General features: G+C 44.0%; 1 protein-coding gene across 1 annotated transcript in view; it reads left to right on the top strand.

Moving 5' to 3' along the window:
• Positions 1-709: 709 nt before the first annotated feature.
• The window catches only part of LOC144596539 (transcriptional-regulating factor 1-like), a 207,802-nt gene continuing 188,081 nt past the window's right edge, over positions 710-20,430 (top strand). The window contains exon 1 of the mRNA XM_078404958.1: positions 710-748. The gene's annotated coding sequence lies outside the window, so the exon portion shown is untranslated. The remainder of the gene's footprint in view (positions 749-20,430) is intronic.

Genomic DNA, 20,430 nt, shown 5'->3' with positions numbered 1-20,430 from the left:
TATGAGAGCCTACATCCTGTAAGTGAATTTAAATCTCACAACTAATACCTTTGTTAAATAATTTGAAAACCAGAGACCACTCCATCAGAAACCTGCAAACTACTGCTTCAATTGGACTTGCACTGTTTAAACTGGAATTTAGGCTCAAAACAGCTTTAGCTGTTTGGGTAACTATCATTTGGCCAATTTTAGTTTGCTTTCTCATTCATTTATCATCTTCTCAATGTACGTAACAAAGTATCAAGAGCAAAGCCATCAGCTAAGTCAAAATGTGTAAGAAGGAACTGCAGATGCTGGTTTAAACCGAAGAAAGACACAAAAACGTCACCCATTCCTTCTCTCCAGAAATGCTGCCTGTCCCGGTGAGTTACTCTTGCTTTTGTGTCTATCTTCAGCTAAGTCAAAAGGTATATATTTTTAATTATGAAATCATTTACAGTTGCTAGGTATTTTACCTTAACCTAAAATAATATCAAGAATGATTTTATACAGAAAAAAATGCATGGACTGTAATTAATTGATTTGGACCCCCTCAGTAGTTCACGTACCACGGAGAACTTGAGCGAGAGTAACAAGAAAATTATTTGACAATATTCATTATATATATATATGAGGTTATAAAATGCTTTGAATACCCCGCCCTCCATCTGGGACAATTTCCCTTTAATTTTTTTTTCGAAGGCATTGCAGGATTGTGGGTGCAGTTGCATATCGTGTTCCCTGAGTGACGCCACAATATGTGAAAAAGGTAAGAAGTGAAAATGAAATGACCGCACTGATTTCTGTGCATGCATAATTTTGCCAAAGGGTCGTGCAGATTACCGGCTTTCTTAGAGGGCGTTACAGAAGAGTGTCTCGGCGAGAGAGCCCAGTCATTATCTGATTTATTATTCTTCCACGCGTGCGGGTCTTGAAATTTGATCCGCAGGCCTGCAGCGTGCTATGTAAGTGCCAGAAAACGCGGCATTACCGAGATAAAGCTCTTTGAAGAGTTTGCGAGAGACTTCATTATGCAATGTGGACATTTAGAATTGTACATTGCGTTGAGCACGTCCGAGGGACGAACGGATCTTCTCCCAGTAGCAACAGAAACTCTGCCGGGTGAAGAATGTAATAATTCATTCGTCTACGTTAGTTCTGGGTGTCGCCTGGACTATATCTTGGTCCTTTCAAACTTTGTTTACCCTTGGTAGAGTTATGAAAAACATAATGCGTTGCAGGATTGGGCACGTTGCGGATTGGTGCGACACGTGCAGGTAGATTTGCCTGCTCCAGAATTTTTTGCTGGGGGGGGGGGGGGGGAATGATCCTCTCGGGATTCGCATTCCATTTGCAGCCTATTGAGTTTTGTAATGTCCTAATGATGCCCAGCGCATGGAGTGGGGGGCGGATTCAACATTTCAAATGCATGTATATACAACGTGCAGCTGTTTATTCCTAATCATATCCTTGCATTTCGAACCATTAGAAATAAGCCGAGCGTAGTGAGGAATAGAAGGACAGATATTGCTAAACTTTCAGCAGCTTATTAACTTTATTTGCTTCCCTGACCTCTTGGGTCACTGATTACCAAAGATATTGTATCTTTGCTGATTACTGTTGTACATGGATTTGTTCATTTGGAGAAAGGGATGCATCAGTTGGTTGATTGATATACCGTTTATTTCTTTATTGTGGGTTGTAAGTTATACGTATGCCCACCGAACCGTGTTCACTATAGCTGTTTCTAAATTAGAATAATGTCCACGTGAAAATCGAAATTCAATATACATTGGTTTACTCTTTAAAGGTGCCTCTCTGAAAGCACCTGTAATGTTACAAACATTACAAAACAACTTAACGCAGAAATCAATTAAGTCAACGACCATCCAAATTTGACACTCCCTCTACGAACTTCAAACTACGTTGGCTCTGAACGTTCGTTTTTCGTTTTATTTGAAACGCAAATGCGTTTGAAACCCAGACGCCTTAAGAGTAGAGGAAAAGATGTAAGGATTTCCCAAATTTTATTGAAAAAAAAATGCAGCAACCAGACTGATTCCAAGAAGTTCAAAGTGGAGCATTTGTGTAGATCCATGTCTGGTTTTACTGTTGCGCATCCGGTCAATATCCAGATCGGGTTTTGTACTGTGTTATCCTAGTACTGGCGCAGATAGTCACCAGACTATCGTGGGAGTTGGGTGTAACAGTAGCCAGCATCTGTACTGTTAGTGATCTACCAATAAAGAACTTATGTACAAAGACTTGAGTGACTCTGAATATATACTCCCACAAACATGGTGTCAGAAGTGGCCGAAATGTAACTTTTGAGTCACCAGCGGCTCCTTTGTTGGTGTAAAGACCAGCTTGCGGTCTGCCGACGCCTGGTCTCCATCAGTCCATAACATGCCATCTGTGATGTCCGTGTAGCCATGCAAATGCTGCTGAGATGGCACCGGCTCATTCACCGGTAGAATATGTTTTCTTATATGCATCAACTCGAGGGATTTAAACACCGCACTCAAGCGACCACATCACCCCATGCGCACCGTGGAGGAGGTAGCCGCACACATGGGCAAGGCGACAGTGTTCTTGGTTCTTGACGCCACGAGCTCGTTCTGCCAAATTCCCCTGGACCACAAATCATCTCTGCTCATTACTTTCAGCACATCCTTCGAATGCTACAGATTCTTGCAGATGTCATTCGGTATTAACGCGGCCAGCGAAGTGTTTCAACGCTGTATGGAGCAACTCTTCGACAGATACCCCTGTGCGATTGTCATCGATGACATCGTGGTGGGTAAGAACGTGCAGGAGCATGATGTCAACTTAAGGAAGGTACCCGATCGTGCCAGGGAGGTACACTTGAAACTCAGCCCCAACAAGTGCAGGTTCCGTGCCCACAAGGCGAACTATGTGGGACATGTTTTCACCAGTGAGGGCCTCAAGGCTGATCCTGAGAAGACAGCAGCCATCAGCGAGATGGCAGTACCGACTGATGTCACCAGCCTGCAGAGGTTCCTGGGCATGGTGAACTATCTTGGCAAGTTTATTCCTCAATTTAGCGAACTCTCCGCTCCACTGTGACAGCTTACTCACAAAGACATTGCATGGACGTGGCATGAGCAACAACGAGCTTTTAACGCTCTCAGACACCTGATGTCGTGTTCTCCCACCCTGGCATATTTTGACGTCAATCGACCAGTTACGCTGACCTGCGACGCATCCCAGTACGGCCTCGGCGCTGCTGCAGGATGACCAGCCCATTGCTTATGCCTCAAGGACCATGACGGACGCGGAGACAAGCTACGCACAAATCGAGAAAGAACTGTTGGCGGTTGTTTTTGCGTGCGAAAGGTTCAATTACTACATTTTCGGCAAGACTGCCATCGTTGAGACTGATCACCAACCACTGATTTCTCTATTGGACAAACCACTCCATGCTGCCCCGGCGAGACTGCAAAGGATGATGCTGCATCTCCAAAAATATGATATTACACTGATTTACAAACCCGGCAAGGAAATGCACCTGGCCGACACCCTGTCCCGTGCTCCCAGGAATACCTATAACGGGCATGCTGCCGAGAAGGATTGTTTTGACGTAATGATGGTCGATCATCTTTACTCGTCTTGTCTGGACATGTTAGTGGCACACACGGCGGAGGACGACACTTTGCAGTCGTTCACGTCCGTGATTTGACACGGTTGGCCGAGCAAGTTGCATATGTTACCGCTCTCTGTACAACCGTACCTCCCTGTTAGAGATGATCTGGTTATCGAGAACGGGGTCATTATGAAAGGCCACAAAGCGGTGATCCCTGCTTCACTAAGGCAGCAGTACTTCGATGCAATACATAGGGGCCACCCAGGCGCTGAGGCAACGGTTCAGCGAGCGAAGATAATGTTTTTCTGGCCTGCTATGTCTGACTACGTGCACCAGAGGGCGCAATCATGTGCCGTATGTAACAGCTTGGCCCCACATCAGCAAAGGGAACTGCTTTTGCCGCACCCAGTTCCTGATTTACCCTGGTCCTCTGTGGTCACTGACATTTTCGAGTGGCGTGGCAATCCATATCTGGTCCTGGTGGATTCCTATTCCGGGTGGTTTGAGATCTTTTTGCTCCACACAATTTCATCATCGGCGATAATTTAAAAACTTGCAAGACATTTCTCAGTCCATGGGCCTCCACATACCCTCATGTCAGATAATGTCGGTCAATTTACCAGTCAGTGTTTCAAGAACTTTGCTACGTGCTGGGATTTTAAACATGTCACCAGCAGCCCGGAGTATCCGCAGTCGGACGGGCCAGCTGAGAGGGCTGTCCGTAATGCCAAACAGGTCATGGAGAGATCCAAAAGAGCCGTGTCCCATGTATTCCTGGACCTTCTCAATCTCTAACATTTCACGCGACCCGGTGCTGGGTTCACCAGCCCAACGTCTGATGTCCAGACAAACTAGTACCACACTTCCCGTTGCAAGGCACCTACTACAGTCCCGTGTTTACGAGCCCCAATCTGTTCAGGCTCAGCTGCAACATAAACGGCAGATCCAGAAGGCATACTACGACAGGCCTAGCCATCCTCTCCAGCCTCTGTCGGAGGGTCATGATCGTCTGGGCATAGTTAGTGGGACCTGCCAGGAGCCGCGGTCCCATCTTGTCCAATCGGAAGGAGGAACCTACCAGCGGAAGAGAAAACACAGAGGTGCTACACGGAGGTCACAGATGGCATGTGGACCGATGGAGACCAGGCGTCGGCAGACCGCTAGCTGGTCTTTACACCAACAAAGGAGCCGGTGGTGCCGGTGGTGAAATTACCCATAAAATCGCCTATAAAGTCATCGGTGCAGTCTCCTGTGCAAAAGGCTGTTGCGAGACCAGTGCCATTTGAACCACCACCTACGGTGCTGCCACCTACAACGGGTACAGTGGAGGGCCTGTATCGTATTCGTGCAGGACGGGTCTGTAAGCTCAATCCCAAGTACCAAGACTGTGGCTAGATACATTTTATGGACTCTGATTAATTACAGTCTTTACTGTTCCCTTACATTTATCTTATTCAATTTGTATCCTCTTCTGCTTAGCGTTTGTCGTAGTTGCTGTTTTCATCCATTATATTAGGATGTCGGTAAGCTGTATTTTTTTTGTATTGTAGTGGCTTCATATGCTCTTACCTAGTTTGGGGGCTTATGCTTAAGAAGGAGGATGTAGATCCATGTCTGGTTTTACAGTTGAGCATCCGGTCCATAATCCAGATCGGGTTTTGTACTGCGTTATCTTAGTACTGGCGCGGCTAGACACCAGATTATCGTGGGAGTTGGGGGTAACAGTAGCCAGCATCTGTGTACTGCAAGTGATCTGCTAATAAAGAACTTATGTACAAAGACTTGAGTGACTCTGAATATATACTCCCATAAACAATTTGCATTCTAGATGTTTTGAAAAGCTCCAGTTCAAGTATTGGGTGCGTTACGAAGCCCTGAAAAATGGCATGGGTGCACCACCTGACACAGTCTCGCCTTCTGTTCCCACAATGGCTTCCTCAGTCACCTCAGAATCCACAACATTTGAGTGGAAGCAAGTTATTCTTAATCCCGAGAGACTGACTAAGAAGATGTGCTGGAAACACAGCAACCGTTGCGAGCAAGTGTTAGAATTTGATCTTATCAAATTCAGTCAGGGAATACACTGAATATGAATTTTAATTGGACTATAGTGTTTGATTTGAATTTGGATGACCTTGCAGGCATGTTGCTCGTTTGTTAGTACTTGCTTTAGAATATTGTAGCAGCCCAATGTTATTGAAGCATCCCAGTCCATCACATGGCACAGCCTCCCCACCCTTGATAGACACAAAGTGCTGGAATAGCTCAGCGGGTCAGGCCGCATCTCTGGAGAAAATGGATAGGTGACATTTTGGGTTAGAACCCTTCATTTCATGCTGCTTTGTGAAAACATCCAATATAATCAAGGACCTTCATCACCCCCATCGATATCTCTTCCCCATTTCACATTGGGCAGAAGCCTTCCCACCGAGCCGCTGCTACAGAACAGCGAACCTGGCCTGAGGCCTTTTAACGAACTACATTGCCCACCCAAAAGCTCGGCGAGGGGGTCCAATTCAAACCCACTTGTTTGACGCGAAACCGCCCATGGCTCCTGAAGGCCGAAAATGCATGGAGGCGGCCGAAAGCGCCCAGGAGCTTCGAATGTCAGCTGAAACCGGCAGAGAGGCTTGGACAGGCGGCCAAACTTGCTTGGAGGCTCCTTGGATGTGAAATCCCGCCCGAAAGCTCGTCAGATGTAGAATACTAGGATGGAGTCGCTGGAGACTGGGCGTGGAGTGCAGGGGCTGGTAGGAGGGTGAATCGGGGTAATTTCTCCAGCGCCTTTAAGGTAGGCTACAGGAGGTTTGATCCTGGGTCACAAAGATGGCTGGCGAGAAGAGAGAAACAACGATTCACGTGCCGAACTGGTTATGGGTGACGGAGGGGATCGGGAACTGTCCCGTTAGAACGAGCGTGGATAAACAACTGTGCATTACCATTTCTAACATCGCTCCCATTTCTAGATTTCTGTCTCCATTTTGGGAGACAACTTATCCATGACGTGTACATGAATCTCACAGCTCTTGTGACTGCACCTTATCCCACCCTGTTTCTTATAAGAATGCCATCAGTTTCTTCTATATCTCTATTGCATCTGATTTCAAGATGAGCCTTTGAATTCTAGGACATCTGAAAAGGCCTTCAGACCTTTCTCTGTTACTTGGACAATTGCTCTCACCCCCCCCCCCCCCCCCCCTTCAAACAGAGCAGACATCAAGTGTGTAGGCAAGAATTGCAGTACTGGTTTAAATCGAAGGTAGTCCCAAAATGCTGGAGTAACTCAGCGGGGCAAGCAGCATCTCTGGAGAGAAGGAATGGGTGATGTTTTGGGTCGAGACCCTCCTTCAGACCGTCTGAGGAAGGGTCTTGACCCGAAACGTCACCCATTCCTTCTCTCCAGAGATGCTGCCTGTCCCGCTGAGTAACAACAGCATTTTGTGTCTAGAGCAGACATCGTTTCCCGAGTCCTCACCTTTCAGCCGATTGCTCTCTGCATCCATCATTTGAATGCACATTGGTGCAGCTGGTAGAACCTCGTAGTGCCAGAGACCTTGTTTCAATCCTGACTTTGGGTGTGTCTGTGTGGAGTTTGCACATTTTCCTTGTGACCATATGAGGTTCCTACGGATGTGCTAGTTTCTTCCCACATTCTAAAGATGTGTGGGTTTTAGATTAACCGCCTCGGTAAATTGCTCCAAGTGTGTAGAGGATGGATGCGAAAGTGGGATAATATTTTCAACCAGTCCCTGCAAACCTGCACCGCACCTGCATGCTTCAAAGTCTCCACTATTGTCCCTGTACCCAAAAAGATAAGGATTACTGGTCTGAATGACTACAGCCCTGTCACACTGACCTCTGTAGTTATGAAGATCTTTGAAAGACATGCTGGCCAAGCTGGCCCCTGTTGGACACCTCCACAGACTCCTCTGTCAAGCTTCTCAAGTTTGCGGACGACACAACCCTGATTGGATTGATCCAGGATAGGGAGGAATCTGCCTACAGACGGGAAGTGACACAGCTGGCGTCCTGGTGCCTTTGTAACAAGCTAGAGCTCAATGCTCTTAAGGCAGTGGAATTTATTGTGCACTTTAGGAGAGCTTCCCTCCCCCCACTCACCATCAACAACACCACAGTCACATCTGTGGAGTCATTTAAGTTCCTTGGAACCATCATCTCCAAGGGCCCTAAATGGGGGGCCACCATCTACTCCACAGTCAAAAAGGCCCGACAGAGGATGTACTTCCTGCGGCAGCTGAGGAAACACAATCTGTCATAGGCAATGATGGTCCAATTCTATACTGCTATCGTAGAGTCTGTCCTCACCTTCTCCATCATGGTCTGGTTTGGCTCAGCCACCAAGCACGACATCCGGAGGCTGCAGCGAATCGTTCGATGAGCTAAGGTTGTTGGCTGCAACCTTCTCCCCCCCCATTGACGAACTGTACACTGAAAGGGCCAGGAAGTGTGCGGGTAAGATCATCTCTGACCCCTATTACCCTGGCAACAAACTCTTTGAAGCACTTCCCTCTGGAAGGCGACTCCGGACTGTCAAAGCAGCCACAGCCAGACATAAAAACAGCTTTTTTTTGCGAACAGTAGCTATACTCAATAACCAAAAGTCTGTAGCCTTCTTTTGCTCTGGTATTTTATTTCATTCACATGTTTAAACTACAATGTTTTATTCTTAATGTCTTAATGTTTTATGTTTTATTCTTAATTGTTTACTGTATGTCATGTTAATTGCGAGCGGCGCACCAAGGCAAATTCCTTGTATGTGTGCATACTTGGCCAATAAACTTATTCAATTCAACTAGTATGATTGGTGGTCAACATGGACTCAGTGGGCTGAAGGACCTGTTTCGATGCTGTATCTTTCAATTAATCAACTTCATAATTTCTGCATGCTCCAACAAGATCCCACCACCAGGCACATCTCCCCACACCGCTTTCTGTCTTCCACAAGGACCACTCCCTTTTTGACTCAAGCCGATGGTGTGAACATTGCATTTTCCAATGTTAGCTAACCCTTCTCTCCAGTGTGTTTGTGTGTTTCCTCATTCTCTCTCTCTCCACCCTCCCCCCCCCCCCCCTCACCTTTCCAATTTCTCTCTCTTTTGGTTCTTTTATTTCCTGCACTGGTAGCTGATGTGTTCCTGGTTTTCACCTTCCCGCAATTGCCCTACCTGGCTCTCCACTACCTGGCTCCATAAACCTGTCATCCTTCATCCCTACCCGGTCCACCAATCACCTCTTGCTTTAGTTGCACCATCTCCCCTCTACACTTTAGATATTGATACAGGGTGCCAACCTGAAAGATCAATAATTTCTTTCCAATCACTGTTTCTGCTTGACAGGCAGAGTTCCATCAGCTGATTATTTGTTACTCTCAATACCGTCAGTAACCTATTACTTAGCCAATTTTCTATGCATACTTTTACAGCCCCATTTATACCATTGGTTCAATCTTGATTGTTAGCCCAATATTGAACTCTGACCAAATTTCTTTTGGAAGGCTATTTATTTCACACCAGTTGCATTTCCCTCTTTGTTACTTCACTAAAAACTCTCTTCGGCAGTCCCGTGGGATTGTGGATAACTTTGTTTCCGCTCTAATTCTGCAATTATTTTGGCACTATTTCCCTTTAACAAATCAACAATGGCTTTCTTCAATCAATTTTTAAAAATGTTATTGCACTTGCCTCAACCTCTTTCTATATATAACTCATTCCATCTACACACCACCCTCTGCGAGAAGAGGTGACACATCAGGTCCATTTTAAATAATTCCCCCCTCACCTTTAATCTATGCCTTTTAGTTTTTGATACCCCTTCCATGGGGAAAAGATAGTGTGCATTCACTTCTTTCCCTTACGATTTTATACTCCTCCAATTTCGTCACCCCTCAGCCTCCCATGTTCCGAGGAACAAAGCCAACTTTTCCCTATAACTCAGGCCCTCGGGTCCTGGCAACATTCTTGTAAATCTTACTGCACCCTTTCCAGTTTAATAACATAATTCCATTAGCAGGATAGCCAAAACGGAACAAAATTGAGCCCTGTTCCAGGCCGCGCCGGACGGTGAAAGGTTTGCAGTGGGCCGACCCAAGCTCCGCGATTCGGGGCGGGCGAAGACGCTGCCACTGCCGGAGCTCCCGATGTCGGCCCCCACCCAGGGGCCTGCGAGCTTCCAATATTCACGCGGCCCGCACCGAAGCCTCCGAGGGCGAGTCGCAGCCGCACTCGGAGCGCCACCACAGCCTCCGAAGGCAGCCAGCTCCGCAGAAGGTAAGTCCAGTCCGCGGGCTCTGCGAACCAGAGCCCAGGTGGTCCCAGGTGGAGGCCGCCAGCTCCAGGTGTTTGGCCGATGGCAGGCCACAGCGGGAACAGAGACACGACCCAGAAAAAAAGGTCGGGTCTCCGTTCGGAAGAGACAATTTTACAGTTCTCCGCCCCCCCCCCACCACACATAGTTCACAACCACAAAAAAACACTACATCACATCTAAACACTACAATTAAGACAAAAAAAAAACACAAAAGTCAAACGGACTGCAGCACCGCCACTTCCGCCAGTCGCATATATCAACTCTTTCTTCATAACTTAGTCATACATTTTATGACCATTTTTCTTTTATTCAATACCAAGAGAATTGGGATGTGTAAGGAAAAAGCAAAATAGCAAAAACAAAACAAAACAATTTTTTCTTTGTGTTGCAAAAAGTATCTCTGTTCAATAACCTTTCTGTAAATAGCAGAATATACTCATGATAGGCCTGACATTGTACATGTAGTCCAAGAATTGCAGACTGTTGGAAATAAGTAATTTTTCACACATGAATGTAGCGTAACGCGTATGTGCATTTGGCATGCATACTTTTTTTTTGCTGAAAAGTTGCATTATGTGCCATATTATGAATTTTGATGTAAAATTCTGAATTTTGGACATCAAAATTATAAATTTGTAAAATCAAATGTTGGGAGGTCTGCATGAAGGTCCTACCTTGATTTAACTTCACAAACTGCAAGAGCTCACAATTACCTGATCTGAATGCCATTTGTTATTCCTTGGCCCACCTATCTAGCTGATCAGAATCCTGCTGTAATTGTAGATAACCTTCAGTGGTTACTATTGTACCTTATGTCATCTGCAAATTTGCCAATCATAACTTGCACATTCTCTTTCAAATTGTTTCCATGTCTGTGGTGATGAAGTGTTCAGAGAGATTTGTTGAGATGCATATCAACTCCTGCTTTAGTAAGGACCTGGACCCACGATAATTTGCCAATGTCTAGATCGACAGGGGATGTGATCTCGCTGTCTCTCCACTCTGCAATGGATAACTTGGACAATAAGAACAAGTATGTCATTATTCATTGACTGCAGCTTGGCGTTCAACACCATCATCTCCAAAATTGTTATCTAATTCAAGGGAACTGGGTCTATGCTCGTCCTTGTGTAATTAGATTGATTTCCTCATCAGTGGGCCATAATCAGTATGAATTGGTAACAACATTTCCTCCTTTACTATCAACCGCAGTATACCTCAACATTGTGTGCTCAGTCCACTGCTCTTTAAACCTACAGCTGTGTAGCCAGACAAGGCCCCAGTGCCATCTTTAAATTCTCCAATGATACCACCATTGTTGGGCGAAAAACAATAATGATGATTCAAACTGCAGGAGGGAGATTAATGAAATGAAGCTGGAACAACAATCTTGGTCTCAATATAAGCAAATCCAAAGAGATGATTGGTGACTTCATGAAGGGAATGCCAGAGATCCATGAGCCTGTCCTCAGCGATGGGATGACAGTGGGGAAAGTCGATAGCTTCAAGTTCCTGGGTGTGTATGTCTCTGAGGATCTGTCCTGAGTGTAGATATTAGTGCAATCACCAAGAAAGCTCATAAATGCCACTACTACTTGCAAAGATTTATTACATTTTGCTCTTTCATTGAATAGTACGTTGAATCTTTACAGGTGTATGGCCTGGTTCGGCAATTCGAACTCCCAGGAACGAAGGAGGCAACAGAATGTGGTAGACATTGTCCATCACAGGTGCTGATCTCCCCACCATTGAAGGGATCTGTAGGAGGTGCTGTCACTACAAGCCAGCCAATATCATTAAAGATCCATGCCCTCCTCCTCGTGCTCTCATTTCATTCTTGCCATCAGGAAGAAGGTAAAAGGGCCTAAAAAACATGACCACTAGGTTCAAGAACAGCTTCTTTCCAGCAACCATCAGGCCTTTGAACACTGCATAACACTAACCACTGCCTCAGCAACTATGATCTTCAATGGACTGTTTTTGGTTGCACTAATGACTTTGGTTTTGCACTCTGGTTATCTTGTGTTACTCTTACTAATTTATTGTATTCTCTTCTTCTTAAGCCCTTGGCTCCTCTAGGGAGCATAGGCCATTGACAAATGTCCTCCACCTCATTCGGTTGTTGGTGGTTCTCCCCAGGTGAGCCCACTCTCAGACATTTCTGTCTGGATACCTCTTCTCCAGCTGTTCCTGGGGCGACCTATTTTCCTTTTTCCTTGGGGGTTCCATTTCAAGGCTTGCCGGGTGATGTTTGTGGCAGGTTTTCTGTCCAATCCAACTCCATTTTCTCTTTCGAATTTGTAAGTCAATGGGATCCTGTCTTGTTCTTTTCCACAGGTCCACATTGCGTACTTTGTCTCAAATCTAATTTATTGTAATATTGATTATTAAATATTTGTGTTATTGCGTTCCTAGGCCTGTTAAGCTGCAGCAAGTAGGAATTTCATTGTTCCATCATCGTACAGAGAACAATAAACACTCTTGACTCTTGCAAATGACGAACGGTGAGCCCAGTACTGATCCCTGGGGCATCCCACTAGTCGCAGGCTTCCAGTGTGTAAAACAACTTTCCACCATCACCCTCCGTTTCTAAAGGACCTTTAGTATGGAGAATGGGAGGAATCTCTTTAGCCAGAGGGTGAAGAATCTGTGGAATTCATTGCCACTGATGGCTATGGAGGCCGTCATTTGGTAATTTTAAAGTGGAGATTGATGGGTTCCTGATTAGTAAGGACGTCAAAGATTATGGCGAGAAGGGAGTTGACAGGACAAAATACACTGATCAGCCAAAACATTATGACCACCTGCCTAATATCCTGTTGGTCCTCCATGTGCTGCCAAAACAGCGCTGACCCGCCATGGCATGGACTCTACAAGACCCCTGAAGGTGTTCTGTGGTAACTGGCACCAAAACATTAGCAGCAGATCCTTCAAGTCCTGTAAGTTGCGAGGCGGAGCTACCTTGGACCGGACTTCTCGACCCAGCACATCCCACAGATGCTCAATCGGATTGAGATCTGGAGAATTTGGAGGCCAGGGCAACACCGTGAACACTTCATCATGTTTCTCAAATCATTCCCAAACAATGTGTGTAGTGTGGCAGGGCACATTATCCTGCTGAGAGCTAGATAGAGCTCTTAAGGATAGCGGAGTCAGGGGGTATGGGGAGAAGGCAGGAACGGGGTACTGATTGAGAATGATCAGCCATGATCACATTGAATGGCGGTGCTGGCTCGAAGGGCCGAATGGCCTCCTCCTGCACCTATTGTCTATTGTCTATTGAAAGAGGCCACTACCATCAGGGAATACTATTGCCATGAAGGGGTGTACCTGGTCTGCAACAATGTTTAGGTAGGTGACATGTGTCAAATTGACGTCCACATGAATGGCAGGACCCAGGGTTTCCCAGCAGAACATTGTCCAGAGCATCACACGCCCTCTACCAGCTTGTCTTCCCACAGTCGGTTCGGACCAGACGGGATAGCCTTCGTTGCCCTCGTGCATCGATGAGCCTTGGGCGCCCAACACCCTGTTGCCGGTTTGTGGTTTGTCCCTCCTCGGACCACTGTCAGGAGGTACCACGGCTGACCAGAGCACCCCTCAAGCCTTGCCGTTTCAGAGATACTCTGACTCAGTCGTCTGACCATAATAATTTGGCCCTTGTCAAAGTTGCTCAGGTCTTTAATCCTGCCCATTTCTCCTGCATCCAACACATCAACTTCAAGAACTGACTGTTCACTTGCTGACTAATATATCCCACCCCTTGACAGGTGCCATTGTAACAAGATAACCAATGTTATTCACTTCACCTGTCAGTTGTTTTGGCTGATGGGTGTAGATCAGCCATGATCTTATGATGTATGTAAGGGGACAGCGTGGTCTTGCTATTAATGACACGATGGCCAAATGCTGCACAAAACCTCACCAATTGGACTGGAGCTAACTCCCTGGGGGTGATCAGCTCCAAGTTAAGATAAGTGTTATCATATCATATCATATACAGCCGGAAACAGGCCTTTTCGGCCCTCCAAGTCCGTGCCGCCCAGTGATCCCCGCACATTAACACTATCCTACACCCACTAGGGACAATTTTTACATTTTACATTTACCCAAGTAGTTCTTGCTACTCGGGCTTATCTGCCCAGATTCTTGCTGAGATTTTGGGTGAAAGTATTGTTGAAGATATTCAAAAGAACATAACATTAAAATGAAATGTGTAGGAAAGAATTGCAGATGCTGGTTTAAATTGAAGATAGACACAAAATGCTGGAGGAACTCAGCAGGATGGCAGCATCTCTGGAGAGGACCTTTCTTCACAACGTTGTCAGGGGAGTGGGCGGTACAGAGATAAAATGTAGTCGAAGACAGCAAGACTGGTGGGCGAACTGGGAAGGGGGACATGTTGGAGAGAGAGAGAAAAAGTAAGGGCTACTTAAAGTTTGAGAAGTCGAAGTTGATACTGCTGGGGTGCAAGCTACCCAAGCGAAATATGAGATACTGTTCCTCCAATTTGTGCTGCGCCTCACTCTGACAATGGAGGAGGCCCAGGACAGAAAGGTACCAATTTGCGCTGGGTCTCACTCTGACAATGGAGGAGGCCCAGGTCACTCAGAAAGAAATAACATTAAAATGGAATGTCTGGGGCTGAAACAGTATCAAGATATTTTTTAAATAAATGTGAAATTTCATTGGAATTAATTATATTTGAGGAAGGAAATAAGGATTTTACTTCAACAGGATACAAGGAAGAATTAAGCCTGTCAAAGGCCCATTCAAAGAGATGCACTGGATATTCCTAAAGTTTACAACTGCTCCATTCCTTGAATGGGAGCATCACAGGAGATTTAACTCTGATAGAAGCAAACTGCTCAGTCAACATGCCAAGCGAGATGGCAATAGTGTTAATGCACAGAATATTTTTTATCAGGGTAGGGGAATCGAGAACTATGGGGCATAGGTTTACGGTAAGAGGAGAAATATTTAATGTGAAACTGAGGGGCAACCTTTTCACACACAGGGTGGTGGGTATATGGAACGAGCTGCCAGAGGAACAACATTTAATAGAGACTTGATCAGGTGCATTGTAGGAAAGATTGAGAGGCATATGGGCCAAACAGGAACAACTGGGATAGACACAAAATGCTGGAGTAACTCAACAGGATGGGGGACTTGCTTAGATTAAACATTTTGGTGGACATGGATAAGTTGGGCTGAGGGAATTGTTTCCCTGCTCTATGACTCGATGAGTGTACAAGTTAGAGCAACATTTAGCTGCACAGTTGTGAGTAGATAGGGAGTATAGTAAGGTACTGAGAACGTGGCCTTGTGGGATGCTGATGTTGAGGATTATTGTGAAGGATGTTTGTAACCTACCCTTGGTGATTGTGGTCTATAGGTTAGGAAGTCAAGGATCCAGTTACAGAGTGGGATGCCGACTCCTAGGACCAGGAGTTTGGTGATGAGTTTGTTTGAAATTATGATTTAAAGGCAGAGATATAGCAGGTGTCCTTGTTATCCAGATGTTCCAGAGATAAGTGTGGAACCAAGGTGATGGCATCTGCTGTGGAACCTTTGGGGCAGTAGGTGAATCGCAGTGGTTTAAGGATATCTCTGAAGGTGGAGTTGATGCACACTATCACCAACCTCTTGAAGTACTTCATGATAGTGGATGTGAGAACCACCAGATGGCAGTCGTTCAGACACACTGCTTTCCTTTTCTTTGTCATGAGGATGATATTAGTCTTAAAGCAGACAAAACCCTAAGATTGAAGCAGGGAGAGGTGAAAGATGCCCACGAATATTTCAGGCAACTGGTTGCCGCAGGTTCTGAAGTCACGGCCAAGACTCCATTGTGGGCGAGTTGCTCTCTGAGTTCACTCTGGGGCCAATTTGACATCTGCGACAGTGATTGTGGGTTCTCGCAATTGCCAGGGCAGGTGACATTATTCCACTGACCACCTGTTTCAATGAGCATAGAATGTATTTGCCTTTTTGGAGCGATGCGTTGTTTCCAGCGATTTCACTTTGTAGCCTTTGTAGCTTGCAAGCCTTGGCACAAGCAAGGGGTGTCTATGTGATTTGTCTGTGACTCTAGCATGGACTGCAATTGACGCTAGGCGTCCCTGATGGCTTTGAGTAGGTCATAACTAATAGACTTGTTGGTACAGGAACCTGATGGTCGTAAATGGTACCATCTAAGAAACAACACTCCAGCATTATCAAATCTGTGCTGATTCTCCTTGTTCAACCTGGGCTTTTTAAAAAATGTTTTTGTACCTCAGAACAATTTCCAGTAATAGTTGCCCCCAACTGTAATCAGAAAAAATTGGAACATGTTGTCAGAACTATAGTGATTTTCTGTTCGCAGTCTTGGATTCATTTTATTCATAAATGCTAATTTATCTATTGTAAATGACATCAAACCTCCACTATTTCCCTCCTCTCTATTGATGATGTGTATTATTTCCCCTTTATTCTCGTTTAATTAAAATATCTGTTCACAAATATTGTATATTACTTCCAAATAATGTTCAGGTGAGAATTTGAGTCTCCAAACGGTCATACTCTCTCATTCGTTCCTTCTCCTTCATATCTATTCAATATAACAAAATATTTTTATTTTTCCTTAAATCTAATTACCAGTGTACTTTCACACGTTAATTTCCTTTTTGATTTTGTGTACACTTGATATATTACTTGGCTGCCTGTCGTATTGTATTCTTGGCATCTGACTTAAGCTTCCATTATTGTTTTTGTCTTGTTTGTTTCTTGACATCCAGTGCACTTGAGATATGGGATTCTCATCTTCATTCTTTCGTTTGGGTATCTTGTCCTTGAAAGCCACACTTTTGCAATACTGATTTACCTTCAGGAATCCGTTTTTTAATGCATTTTTACTTCATTATGTTGGAGCCCCGTAAGATAGGCAGTATCGCAGTTGAAATAATTAACAGCTGGCTTGCCTTTTAAAAAAATCTTTACTATGACAAATTGAACTTCGTTATGATTACAACTAAAGATCTCTTCCATCTGCCTATCTCCATTCCATAAAAATAAGTCAAGAACCAGAATCATACAGCAGATAAACCAACCCTTTGTTCCACCAAATCCATGGTGACCATCAAGTACTCATCTGCACTAACTCTATTTACAAGCACTTGGTCTGAAGCCTAGTGATTCAAGTGTTTGTTCAGATAGTTAAATGTTGTGAGAGCACTTGTCTCCAACATGTTCTCAGTCTGTGCTTTCCAAATTCCAACACTCCTCATAATTAAAAATAATTCTTCCTAGGATCCCCTCTAAACATCATACTTTAAATTTCTGCCCTCCAATTTTAAATACTATGAGGGAAAGTTCCCTACGACATGCTTTATCATTGCACCTTATAAGATGTTTTCCTTTTTATCTGGTCTCTCCCTCAGCCTCTTTTCACTCCAAGGAAAACAAACCCAGCCTACCCATTCCCTTCTCATAACTGAGACTCTCCATCCCACACAAAATCCTGGTGCACTTCTTCTGCACCCTCTCTAGTGCAGTCATAACCTTTCTATCGTCCAGAAATCTGCAATAGTACTATGTGGCCATAACAATATTTTATGAAGACATACCATAACTTGCCTTGGTATCATTTGCTATGCCCCGGCTGAGGAAGACAAGCCTTTTTTCACAATTATTCGATTTGCCTGTGCTGCCACCTTCAGGGATCTTTGAACTTGTACACCAAGTTCTTCTGTTCCATTGGACTCCTTGAGTGCTACCATTCATGACGTATGTTTTACCTTTAGTAGTCCTCCCAAAGTGTATATCCTTGCACGTAACAGGATTAAATTCCCATCTCCCTGGCTGATTAATATCATTCTGTAGCCTGAGACTATCTCCCTCACTTTCAGCAACACTAGCTTGTCTTGTTGGAATTAGTTATTTTTTAATGAAAACACTAACAAGAGAAAGGTTAGTTTGATTTTAATGACAATGAAACAGATCTTTCATTGAGTCTTGCTTCTTTTAGAGTGTCAAGAATATTTTGCCACATTTTGTCAGGATTCTGCGGCAGCATGATCCTTCTGGTGTAGGAAAATATAAAGACTGTTCAATTTAGGTTGAATTGTTAATCTGTCTTAATAGGATTGCAGATTTTGTGAATGTGTGTAGCAAAATACAGGCCTGGATATTTCTAGATAAAAACAGTACTCAAGTTGGATTCCTGAGACACATATGAATCGTGACTGGGAGTTCTTGCTCTATGGAGTAGTAACTCATTATGTGAGATTTGATAAACCATTCCTAACATGTAAATAGATTCCTCCCCCCCTACCAAGACTGTGATCTGGTTGTGGATAAAATTCACTTAATTTTCAACTTATTGAAAATGAGGGTCTTCCCTGACAAAATCTATCTCACACAAAGTTCATGGCATCAAATTCAAAATATGTTTCAATGGCTTGGAGAAAACAAAACAGTACAATTAAAATCGCAAATCTTAACCTTTTTATTGGCTGTTAATATTAAAATTTATTTTGTAGGTTATGCACAAATGCATGGCTGGGACTTGGATCTGTAAGAACCTAAAGCTCAAGACGCCATTGAAAAATACTATTCAATATATTTCAGATAGAAAATCCTATCTTGTAGAAATGTCACCACTTTAGATTTTTTTTGCCTGTCTATTCTTTTCTGGAAATTAATGAAATTATTTTCTTTCCGCGAAGCTCGCACTTTCTGCTGATATAAAATTGTTTTTGACATTGTTCAGATTTTCTGTCAAGATTGCAAGAATATCTGTGCTGCTCAATGCCTTTTCTGTGTGTCTTATTAAAACAAAGTCTGAGCTAATTGCTGCAAGTTAAACACAATATTTTGTAAATTAAGCAATGTTATGACATAGCTACACGTGCACTACAGTTTGGGAACTGAGGTGCATTTTGAGTATCTGCTTCATTTAAACAAAGGTCTGTTCTTTGGCACTGAATCCAATCTGTTGTCATTCATTTTTAAAGTTATTAAACTTTGTTGGTCAATGTATAAAACCAATAATCTATTGCATATACTAATAACATAATATAAATCTAACTGATACAAAGCCATCTTCATTTAATTGACCTTTATTTATTAACTCAATCTGCATGTGGCAGAAAAGTTTAAATTCAATATATGTAAATCTATCATTATTTTGCACATCTGTCAAATTTCCTCTTTCTCTTTTCAAACAAGGATAATCAATGTACGTCATTAATTATTGCTGTAAATCAGGGATTAACTGTTGTTTGCCTTTCTCTGATCAGTTAGTATGGGTTTAGTAATGTTACGTATGCTGTGATGCAATGAAAAACTTTGTTTGCATGCTATCCAGTCAAATCATGCTCATATGAGTACAATTAAGCCATGCACAAGTACAACAGGTAATAACAGCTGGGAAGAAGCTGTTCCTGAATCAGGGTGGTATGTGCTTTCAAGCGTTTGTATCTTCTGCCAGATGGGGAAGAATGATCTATGATAAAGGCTATTTTTCTGCTATTTGGCTGCAAAACTGAGGCAACGTCAATTGTAGATGGAGTCAATGGTGTGAAAGCTGGTCTGTGATTGTCTGGGCTACATCCACAATTCTTTGCAATTTTTTACAGTGTTGGCTGTTGTCAAACCAAGCAGTCTTGCATCCTGATCGGTGCTTTCTGCAGTGCAACTGCAGAATATCATAAGATTCATTGGAGTCTTGCCAAACTACTTTAGTCATCTGAGGTAATAGAAGCATTGGTGTGCTTTCTTGGTCATAGCTTCACTGTGGTTGGTCCAGGATAAATTTGTGGGTGATATTTACTCCCAGGAAGTTGAAACTCTCAACAGTCTCCCCTTAGACATCATTGAAGTTGATTGGGGTGTGTACTTCACTTTGCTTCCTGAAGTCCTTTGTCGTGCTGACATTGGTTGTTGGCTTGACCCCATGTTACTGGTCTCTCTCTCTCTCTCTCTCTCTCTCTCCCCTTCCTGTACTCTGTTTCGTCATTGTTTGAGTTCCTGCCCAATGCAGTGGTGACATCTGCAAATTTGGAAATGGAGTTGAGTAGAATTTTGCCAGTCAGTCATGAGCATATATTGAGTTTATTAGGGGACTACACTTGGGAATGAATGTCATGGTTCATTCATGGTTTCTGGTTGGTGAACACTTGTATAATCTTCTTAGGCACATATTCCACTACTGTTACTGATGAAGTCTGTGACAGCAGTATATACTCATTTAGGTTGGCTGCAGAGTCTGCGACTATTGGCCAGTCCACCGACTCACAGCAGTCATAAAGGATCTCCTCTGTTTCCTCAGACCAGGACTGCATGACTTTCTGAACCGGATCCTCCTGCGTCAGTTTCTGGTTGTAAGCAGAGAGTAGAAACACAGTCAGGCGGTCTGATTTTCACAAATGCGTTTGGGTGACGGAGTATTGGGCGACTTTGGTGGTTGTGTAGCAGTGTTTCAGGGTGTTTGGGCTTCTGGTGGGACAGAAGACTTGCTGATAGTATTTTGAAACCAC

Source organism: Rhinoraja longicauda, chromosome 9, assembly GCF_053455715.1.
Source record: "Rhinoraja longicauda isolate Sanriku21f chromosome 9, sRhiLon1.1, whole genome shotgun sequence".
In the NCBI taxonomy this organism is placed as follows: domain Eukaryota; kingdom Metazoa; phylum Chordata; class Chondrichthyes; order Rajiformes; family Arhynchobatidae; genus Rhinoraja; species Rhinoraja longicauda.
This window is presented reverse-complemented; position numbering and strand designations above follow the sequence as displayed.